Here is an 11,629-nt window from a genome sequence, read left to right on the forward strand (position 1 = left end):
ATATACAGTACTATACATCTATTACAACCAATCTTACCAATTGGTTTCGCACTAGAAGTTCAATGGAGTGTTAGGTAACAATCCAACTATGTAAACTTGTGCTCATCAGAGTTAGTAAAGTCTTTATACACACACACACATATAAAGACGAAATGTGTCAAGGCCAACAGGAAACGGTGTTTCCTAGGGCTAAATAGCAGTAGTATTCTTCCCTTTCATGGGACTGTTACATCGAGTTGACAACATACCACCAATTTTACTAATATTGTTTTTGAAGAAAAATAGATTCAAGTATCTAGTACTGGACAAAAACAATGAATATTAGTACGGAAGCTGAGTAATTGTGGTAACAGTCACAGATAACTAAGCAAATTAAGTAGGGTCAGAAGCCAGACTTTACAAGAAAGGGACACATAAAATATATAAAAAATGTTTCCTTAAAAATGGAAACATTCTGTCACAAAAACTAAAATTTTTTGGTTTTTATAATTTAGTGATAGATAAGTGTGTTAAACAAAGAATTTAGACTTACATTTATATTAACAAAAAAAATTCCTTAACATTGTTAATTGGAAACTCAAGTCAAACAGAAATATCACAATTACACAGTTACACTGAAAAAAAAAAAGGTCATAAAAGAGAATAGGGAAAAAAATAAAATGGCCAACATTATTCAAGTGTCTAAATAGAGGAAACAAAAACATAAAGTCACATGTCTGTAACAGTATACGGATATAAAAAATATTGTGAAAAAACACCCAACAATTCAGATTACTCTTTCATTATTAACCACCTACTTCTAAAAGTTAGGGGAAACAGGATTAAAATTCTCTCCCAATATTATTCTCAGTAGAATTGGAAATCTGTGTATTCATTTCTCCAGCAAGAAGGCCTGTTCTTGTCCTTCTATCATACTTTCACATCCCTTAACCCATTACCTCCCATAATTCTATTAACAGGAATTTTTTTTTATGAAACTTTGATTTCTAGCATAAAGCAGCCTTAGAAACACACTGGAATGATCAAAATAACATTTTAAATAGAAATAAGCGAGATATTGGGTGAAAAATTAGCAAACCTCATTTGAATATCAGAGAAATATACCTAGTAGATATAGCAAAAAGGTTAGATATGTGTAAATATTGACAGATAATTACGAAATTTGTAATTTTTAAGTGATCTCATATGAGATCACTGGTAGGTAATGGGTTAATAGCATACCCCGCTAAGATGAAGGATCTTGCCTTGTGAGTACCTAGTGAGCTCACAAGTGCTGGTGCCAAGAGAAAAAGCATCCAATACACTCCATAAAGAGGTTGGTATGAGGAAGGGCATCCAACTGTGGAAACCATGCGAAAGGAGACACTGGAGCTCAATGCAGCTCTTTGGCTTTTTGGTTCCTATAGAACCATCCAACCTATGCCAGCATATGGAAAAAAGAGGCATCAAATGATGATGCTAACAGTAGTTAGATTCAGTTATTTCAATCTCTAACAGTATATTTTCATTCCTTAATTTTAGTGATTACAGCAATGGTAGAAAAGATAATATATTCCCTAAATCCTTTAGCATTCAGATTTCTCTGTCAAATGTAATGCTTATTTATTTACTGGTTGTGCCGATTTTTAAAGGAAAGAAAAAGGTCAATAAATACTTGCCATTACATTTTTAATCAACCAAATATGAACCATTTTGTTGCACAATGTGTCTCCATCTTTCCTTTAACTTGAAAATACCCTCTTCCCAGAACTGAGGTGGTTTCATGGCAAATAAGTCGAAAGGTAAGCTACTATAAATTGGCACAAACTTTCCGGACAACCCAATATATTGTTTTGAATTAATCATGCATTATCTTGTAGCATTGAGATTTTGATGATGTAACTGTTTATATTTTGAATGACATTGTAGGGTAAGTGTGAAAGGCTGGGGGGTGGCTACATTGAACATGAAACAGGTTGAATATTTGACTGGATATGGCCAGTTTAAATGCTAAAGGGTTCATTTATTTTTCAAAAAAAAAGCATTGAACATGTGAAACAAAATGCTTTATTCTTGCTGTGGTCATATGTCATATTAGAGCATCACCATATCAACAGTTCAGTTGCTCATATCAATGCTAGTTTGTTACTTACTTTTAGTCATCTCTATCTACTGAACAGCTAAGTCACAAAAACATAAAGAAACACCACAAGAACAGCACTTGCTTTTACACTGGTGTAAATGTAAACACACACACACAGTGTCAGGCCACTAAATTCAATTAAATTCAGTTAACAAGATAAAGGTCAGTACAAGGTTATAGTAGATAACACTAGCCAAACGTGAGACAGAATAAGACCAAACCCAGAACCACGTGGTTACAAAGCAAACTTCTTAACCACGTACTTAACTGCACCTATATTTGCAAATAGTATCAAGCACAAATGATTAAAAAGATTATACCTGATATAATTTATTTACAGTCACCTAGAACTTAAATAATATTGTATTAGAAATAAAAGTATAATAAACTGATTTATTAGACCTTCCTTTTATGACTTAAGAAACAGCTTCCTTTAAAAGAAATTTTGTTCCTTCACAAAAATTCATGAGGTTACGATGAACTGCCGCTATGAACCTCTGAAACACCTAACCTTTCTGCTATTATTTATTTTCTTTGTTATGCTGTTTTTCTTTATTACTAGCTTGTTTTGCACCATGTGGTTTTGGGTTCAGTCCCACTGTGTGGCACCTTCGGCAAGTGTCTTCTACAATAGCCAGGGGTCAACCAATTCACTGTAAGTGAATTTTGCAGATGGAAACTGCATAGAAGCCCAATGTGCATGTAAGTATGTGTATGTGTGCAAGGGTGGGTGTGGCCACAGCTTGACAACCAGTGTTGGTTTGTTTATGTTGCCATTACAGTGCAGTTCAGCAAAAGAGAGCAATAGAAACTCAGAATGAAAAGACAGATGAAATACTGCTAAGCATTTCGCCTGGCATGCTAACGTTTCTGCCAGCTCCCCCCCTTTATAATATATGGTGATATATTATAGTTAATGTAAGTAATATTATTTTCAGATTTTGGCACAATGCCAGCAATTTTAGGGGAGGGGGTAAGTTGATTATATCAAACCCAGTGCTTAATTGGTACTTATTTTATTGACCCTGGATGGATGAAAGGTGAAGTCAACTTCAGCAGAATTTGAACTCAGAACTAAAAGACTGACAAAATGTTGCTAAGCATTTTGCCCAGCATGCTAACGGTTCTGCCAGTTTCGTACGTTAGTAATATAAGTAATATATTTTAAAATAATTCTTCCTATAATATTTTCCAGACTATCGTGAGAAGAAAAAAACAAAAAGACAAAAATGAAAATCATATAATTTAAATACTGCATTAAAAAAAAAAAAAAAAAAAAATGAAGAAAAGTGAGATACATCATTTCTGAAGCTTAGAAAATATTCAAGTCATTTCCCAAGCATACTTGGAAATTTATGAACTCTAATATCTTGAAGGCTGATTTCGAAAAAAAAAAATGATTTTTTTATAGTTACTGAGCATGATGATGATGGTGATGATATGCAAATAACATAATTGAATTTTTTAAATATGATAAACTATGTTTGAAAGGATTAATTTTGAAATATAGTGGCAAACAGTGCTGACATGCTAGACTGTTGACTAAAAGGTCATGAAATTACTAATACAATTATTTTTGGAGAGAGAGTGAGAGAGAGAGAGAGTGAGAGAGAGAGAGAGAGAGAGAGAGAGAGAGAGTGAGAGAGAGAGAGTGAGAGAGAGAGTGAGAGAGAGAGAGAGTGTGTGTGTGTGCGTGTGAGTGTGTGTACATACACACAAACACACTAATGTTTGTTGTTATGTTCAGTTATACGAAAAGCAATTTTACATTAATCTCATGGGTTATTCTATATTTTTGTAGAATACAAACTTATTCTTCTTAAATAAAAATATTATTGATAGTGACTTCGAAGTTTCAGCCAGTTAAGCCAGTCCAATGATGGCTTAACTGGCCAAAACTTCAAAGTCGCGGTCAATAATATACTCGCTCAATAATAATAATAACACAAACATCATCATTTTGAAAGACTTATTTCTAGAAACTAAATAATGTTATTTGATGCATTTAAATACTTAATCTAGTATTTAATAGACATGTCTTGTGCAGTTTTTAGTGATTTAACATGATTGAACATTGTGCTAATTGTGTCAACACAGATGTAACAATATAACGAAGAGTGTTTATTTACTTTTGAGAGAAAGAGAGAGAGAGGGGGGATATGACTGAAAGGGAGATGGGGAGGATTGAAAGAGAGAGAGAGAGAGAGAGAGAGAGAGAGAGAAAGAGATAGAGAGGTGAAACTCAGATACACACCCAAGTTCTTGAGAGTGCAGCACAAATGTCAAACTCATTGTGTAACTGGAGGCAATGCAAATCCTCAACAGAATTTGTCTGACTTCTATTGCGATGCTGAGAGGAAATAGCTAATATTCAAACAGAAAATTCTGTTTTACATCTAGAAAAAGGTGTGTTAATTGGCATATTAGTATTGCTTTAGCACACATTTTAAACTTACTATCACAGCTTGAAAAATTAAAACATTCATTACAGCAACACTCAAATCGCACACTGTTCGGCAGGGATGTAGCATTCATTCTCCAAATTTAATTCCACAAGAAGACTGTTTCAACAAATAAATATATGTTGGTACCCTGAAGTTTTTAAAAGGGCCATTACTTTGTAACCATCTTTAAAGGGAAAAGCTCATCATACAAGGACAGGCATGGTTGTAGGGTTAAGAAGTTCGCTCTGTAACCACATGGTTTTGGGTTCAGCCCCACTGTGTGGCACTTGGACAAAGCCATGTGAGTGAATTTGGAAGATGGAAACAGTGTGGAAGCCTATTGTGTGTGTGTCTGTGGGTGTAAGTGTGTATATAAATATAATTTGTGTGTTTGTCTCCATCGCCATCACTTGATGACCTGTATTCGATTGTGTAACTTAGCAGTGCAGCATTAAGATCAACAGATTAAGTACCTGACTTAAAAAGTAAGTACTGGGGTTGATTTTCACAACTAAAACCTTTCCAGGTGGTGCCCCAGCATGGCCACAGTCCAATGACTGAAGCAATATAAAAGCTTCTCCAAAAGCTGAAAATACATATCCTCTCCCCACCTATATTTCATGGCTAAGTCGTTACTATTTTCATTAGAAGCTATTAACTCATATACTCTGTGGTGTGTTACGAAGTATTTCTTTTTCTTCTTTTTTCATATACTTATTGCTACTGAATGATTAATTCCTGATGTCAACAGATATGTAAACAATCTGCCTAAAAAGTGTGTGTGCTTCAGACATGAGGAAAGCTGAATGAGACCACAACTAGGTCAAAATCACAATGTTCAGTTGTCAGTCCCACATGTTCTCTCTGAGGATTAAGACAGTCAGAATTACTTTAGAGCAGTGCTATGTGTGTGTGTGTGTGTATATATATATATATATATATACACACACATATATATATAGATATATGTATGCATACATATACACACACATATGTATATAGATACATACACACACATGAACATATATACATACATACACACACGCACATATATATACATACATACATACATGCATACATACATACATACATGTGTGTATATACAGGATTAATTCCCATTTTCTATTGCAGATTGCTTTATTTTTTCCTCATAGACATTTTACTATCTAACATGCACTAATAAATTTTTTTTACAAAAATAATGTTAAAAATTAAAATAAACATCAATAACATTGAATGTTTTTCAGAAATAAATTTACACAAGTTATTTTATTAATGCAACCTGTTAATAATATTCAAAGAACTGTGAGAATTTGGAAATGTTATTTTAAGAAAACTTACACTCATTTTAAGATGTTAAGAAAGCAACAACAACCATTTGTAATAAAAAAAGAAAAGAAAAATGAAAACTAATGCAGGCATGGCTGTGTAGTTAATAAGCTAGATTTGCAATCACATGGCTTCAGGTTCAATTCCATTGTGCAGCGCTTTGGAGAAGTGTCTTCTACATAGCCCTCGGCCAATCTATGCCTTGTGAGAAGCCCATCATGTATGTGTGAATGTAGTTTTGTTTGCTCCCCATCCACCACTGCTTGTTTGTTTATATCCACACAACTTAGTGGTTTGGCAAAAGCGACTGATAAAATAAGTACTAGATTTTAAAAATAAGTAATGGGTTGATTTGTTCAACTAAACTTTTCAATACGATGCCCCAGAATGGCTACTGTTCATTGACAGAAACAAGTAAAAGGTACAAATCTATTAAATAAAACCACAAAGTTATGACTGTTGAAGAGAGATAGTGAAGCATTATTATTTAAAAAAAAAAAAAATTAAAATAAAGAAAGAAAAAAAAGGGTGACTGGAGTTTAGCTCAACAAAAGTACAATAACTGCGAGAGAGCACATCAGAGTCTGAACAAAGCATTAAATTGATAACTGACACAATATATAACTATAAAAGGAAATAAATAAAACAGAAAAAAAAAAACATTTACTGCTGCCACAGTCGGAATCATCTATAGATGCCATTATATTTACCATTCCCATTAAGGAATATTAAAGCAACAACAACAATGATGATTTCTGTTTCACATAATATCAGAAATATATATATTTTTATTTTTATTTTTTTTTTTACCTTATATGAAACTATGCAAAACAATAACCCTTTCGAAACTGTAGTTATCGGGAAATGCTTATAATGGCTATCATATGGATATTGTTGTTATATATTAAAAGGTCAGCATCGTAAAATAGGATCAAAAAACATCTTCAGTATGGTTTTTAAACTTAGTGATTTTTTTCATTTAGTCATAAAGTAACTATTCTCCTTTACCAAATGCAACCAATTTAAGGGAATGGATTTTGAGATAAAACTATACAATAAGCCCCAAAATATAACACCACCCAATGCTATTAAGAGGGAATAATTGGTACAATCAGATGTAATTAGAACTATGAAATGTTGCCTTTCTAACTACGTAAACGCAGTGGGTTTGCAATGCTATGACAGAACTGTATACAGTTGTGAGAATAGAACTATTATCACCCATAAACGATTTCTAACTTTGGTACAGAGCTGCAATTTGAAAAGAGTAATGGATCAAATTGACCACAGTGCATAACAATGTATTTTATGAGCGCTAGAGAGAAGACAAGCTAATTTATTTATGGCACAATTTGAACTCAGAATGTAAGGATTATTAGTAAATACTAGAAATTTAATTCAATGCCTCACCATTTCTACCATCACGCTAACAAATAATTAAAACTTAAACAAATGAAGCAGAAAGGCAAAAATTTTGGAATGTATTATGGAATAATATTGCATATTGGTAGCTTTATTATTAACTTGTTTCAGTCATTGGACTGTGACCATGCTAAGTCAATGCCTTGAAAAGTTTTGGTACTTAGTCTATTGATCTCTTTTGCCAAACAGTTAAGTTATGGGGATATAAACAAACCAGCATTGGTTGTCCAGAGGTGACAAACTCTAGGACACATGCATATAAATATAAGGCAGATTTCCACACAATTTCTGTCTACGAAATTCACTGACAAGGCATTGATCAGCCAAGAGTTATAGTAGAAAACACTTGACTAGGATGCTGCGCACTGGGATTGAACACAGAACTACATGGTTGCAAAAAGAGCTCTTTAACCACACAGCCATGCCTGCACTTATAACATGTACTTTTTCTCCACTTTGTCAATTCAAGACTTAGTTGTTTCATTCCATCATAATGTTTCTAGAAAGATACACAAACGATTCCCAACTGGTTTCTTCGGAAAGACATGAAACCTAAGATTCTTTTAGCAGAAGAGAAATCAGCATGTTTTACCCAAAGAGATAATGGCCATAAAGGAAGGAAATTAGTTTAAACTACAAATTAAATCCTGTTGGTAGCCTCATCAATTAGTACAGGCCTAATTGTCCACCATGACATAAAACTCTTTGGCTCTAATGAAAAAGCTTCTGTAAAGTTATAGATCACATTTACCCCAGCAAAGTAAATTACTAAACTAATAACTAGATTTCAGTTTGACACTTCTATCCAAATATATTCATTGATAGATGTATACGCTTCTAAGTTGTTAAACTTTAGGTCAGCCCTGATAGTAAAAACATCAGATCAGAGATGTTCCAGCACTGATCATCCAGTCTTTTTGTGGGACCATATTATCAAATAAGTCACCCCTCTTTTAAGATGGTAGGATGTGATTTGAGGAAAATTTGGTTGCTATTTCTAACAAGTTAAGTGACCACAAAGAGGCTTCTCAATGTTGCTGCTAGCATAGCGAAGGAGAGTGTTAGATTTACTCAAGATAGAATATTGCACAACATCGATAATTATAAAGTTCAGCCAACAGTTCTGATGCTTAACCCAACAGTCATTGCATCCACTCCACGTATTAATAGATAAATAGAAAGCTATTCAACTATCACAATACTTATATGTGCCAGATGAGGAAGGTCAGAGTTCATGAACTTTTCAAGGTTTCTGAGACTGATGGAAAGAAGGAAGGGAGCTATCCCCAGACCAAAGACATAGCAGAAATTCTTGCAACAGAGTGGAGTCCACAAGAGGCATCCAAATCCAAAGACCAGACTTGTATTACTTCAGGTAATACATTACCTAAAAGGCAACAAGCTGGTAGAAACATTAGCACGCCGGGCAAAATGCTTAGCTATATTTTGTCTGTCTTCACGTTCTGAGTTCAAATTCCGTCGAGGTCGACTTTGCTTTTCATCCTTTCGGGGTTGATAAAGTAAGTACCAGTTGCATACTGGCGCCGATCTAATCGACTGCCCCCCTCCCCAAAAATTTTGAGCCTTGTGCCTAGAGTAGAAAAGAATATATTACCTACTGACCCCAAACAGACACAGTCCTCCAATAGGCTTTTACAGAGCTTTGATTGGGTTGGGGCTATAGTAGAAGACACTTCCCCAAGGTGCCATGCAGTGGGACTAAACCTGAAACCATGTGGTTAGCAAGCAAATTCTTCACCAGACCTGCACATATGCTATAAAGTATAAAACACAAACCACATCTGGTTGACAGTCTTCTGAAGAAACAAAACTTTCATGAAATAGACGTAGAGCAACTTAAATAAGTATTTAAATTACAAGCTATACTTTGTAATATCTATCCATAATTCTCAGAATTCTTTACAATAACAAAATAACAATATGATAGAGGAATATCTCTGATGAGCACTCTGCATAATAAATACAAACGTGAAAGTGTCTTATATACGTAATATGATGAATTAAATAACTCAGATGAACTGTGACTATCCCACAATTTTAAACAAAAACTCCCCTAAGAGGCATTTAAAATCTAATAACAAGCAAAGGAGATAATTCTAATAAAATCATTTGAACAAATCTTTAGATATTCTAGAGTAGAGAGCATCTGGTCTGGTCTGGTGAAAGCAACAGGCATGTTTCAGCTTTATTAGACCTCTTCAGCCGAATATATTTTATTAGGTTGGCAAAACTAAAAGAGATCAATATATTCATTATAGACAAAAAGCGAGTATTGTAGCAATGACTCTGACTATCAAACAAGGCTGAAAGAAAATAGTTTAGGCAAGTGTCCATTATCCTTGTTTTAATGTCCACTTTGCCATGCTTGCATGGGCTAGAAAGATAACTGCTGAGGCAGATGCCCCTCCCTGTCACCAGTTATCACCTGTTTCCAAGAAAGATGATATCTCCTTATGACTAGATATGCTTTCACAGAAGACAGTAAACAAAGGTCACTACTTGCAAAACGGTGACACTCACCTACAACTCTCAGGTGAAATCAAGACAAAGAAACAGTAACACACACACACATACATACAGACACGTCGTCATCATCATCATCAGTTAGTGTCCTCCTTCCATGCTGGTATGGGTTGGATGGTTTGACAGGAGCTGGCCAGACAGAAGATTGCACCTGACTTCTGCGTCTGCTTTTATGGTTGGCTGTCCTTCCTAACACCAACCACCCCCACAGAGTGGGCAACTCAGTGCTTTTTACATGGCACTAGCACAGGCGAGTTCAGTTTTGGCATGGTTTCTACAGCTGGATACCCTTCCAAACGCCAATTGCTTTACAGTGTGGACTGGATGTGGTTGGTGTACATATATATATATATATATATGTATATATATATATATATATATATATATATATATATATATATATATATATATATATATACACATATACATACAGGTTTCTTTCAGTTTCCGTGTACCAAATTCACTCACAAGGCTTTGGCCAGCCCAAGGCTATAGTAAGAGACACTTGCCCAAGGTGCCACATGGTAGGACTGAGCTCAAAACCAAGTGGTTGAGATGTAAACTTCTTATCACACAGCCATGCTAGTGCTGGCATATTAAATATAAACACAGAAGGGTCTTGCATATGTAATACACTGAGTTGAAAAACTTCAGTTTACTTAAGGTTATCCAAGTAGTTAATAGGTTAAAAACTCCCCTAGAAGATAGAAATGGCTGTTCTTGAATCAGTTGTACTATGAGGTTTTAAAACGTGACAACAGACAGTTGTGGTATCATACAATACATCTAAAACAATATGTATCATACATCTAAGACAATAATTTCTAAAATGAGTATAAAAATTGTATGGAAGTAATCGATTAAATTAATCCTAGTCCATAACTCGTATGGGAGGATGAAAGACAAAGTTGAATTCGGAGAGATTTGAACTCAGAATGCAAAAAGAAAAAACAAAGCAAATACAGCAAGTGATTGTCAAATCTTCTAACCATTACGCCACTTCAGTGCCATAAGAATTTCTTGTAATATAGGCTCAAAGCTAGAAATCTGATGTGAAAGATAAGCTGATTTAAATTTGACTCTTGTACTTATGTGCTACTTTACGAGCCCCGACGTATGAAAGACAGTGTTGACCTCGGTGAAATTTGAACCCAGAACGTGAAGAGCTGGAGCACAATTCAACCGTTCTACTAATAAACACTGTTGATGAGTCGCACTAGCACAAAGCTACATTTAGATAGAAGGGGAAGAACAATCTTCTGACTAGATTTTTAGTATATTACTGGTACTTTATTGTCAAAGGAAGGGGGAAACGGCAAGGTTGACGTCGAACCACGCTGCTAATAATGATGATGATAAAACTAATAAGGTAGACATACATATGCATGCAGTAATAATCTATATAAGCAACTAGACTAAAATTACTAAACACATACCCCCTCCCCGTACAAACACTCACATGGAGATAAGGTGTGAGCATAACCTAGAAAAGACAGCGAGAGAAAATTTCTTAACAACAAATAGCTGAAATACCTACCTCAACTTATCCAACAGGTAGGCATGTGTGCTAAATAGGCATCGGTGTTTTTAACATGATACCTTAAGACGACTTAACAGTCTGCCGATTTCGGGAGTATAAAGAGTAGTATTATAAAAGTATAGAGAAAGAATTTAAAAGAGACGGAAAGTTAACTTACAAGGATGGATCAAAAAATCATATTTTTGGAAAACGATGAGGAAGAATTAAGACGAATTGCGATGAGCTGCA

General features: G+C 34.6%; 1 protein-coding gene and 1 long non-coding RNA gene across 14 annotated transcripts in view; one reads left to right on the forward strand and one right to left on the reverse strand.

Annotated features, from left to right (window-relative positions):
• LOC106877289 (liprin-beta-1) overlaps positions 1-11,629 on the reverse strand; it is a 370,011-nt gene that overhangs the window by 191,897 nt on the left and 166,485 nt on the right. The window lies entirely within an intron of this gene.
• LOC106877291 (uncharacterized) overlaps positions 1-11,629 on the forward strand; it is a 69,074-nt gene that overhangs the window by 42,711 nt on the left and 14,734 nt on the right. The window lies entirely within an intron of this gene.

Source organism: Octopus bimaculoides, chromosome 7, assembly GCF_001194135.2.
Source record: "Octopus bimaculoides isolate UCB-OBI-ISO-001 chromosome 7, ASM119413v2, whole genome shotgun sequence".
Taxonomy (NCBI): Eukaryota; Metazoa; Mollusca; class Cephalopoda; order Octopoda; family Octopodidae; genus Octopus; species Octopus bimaculoides.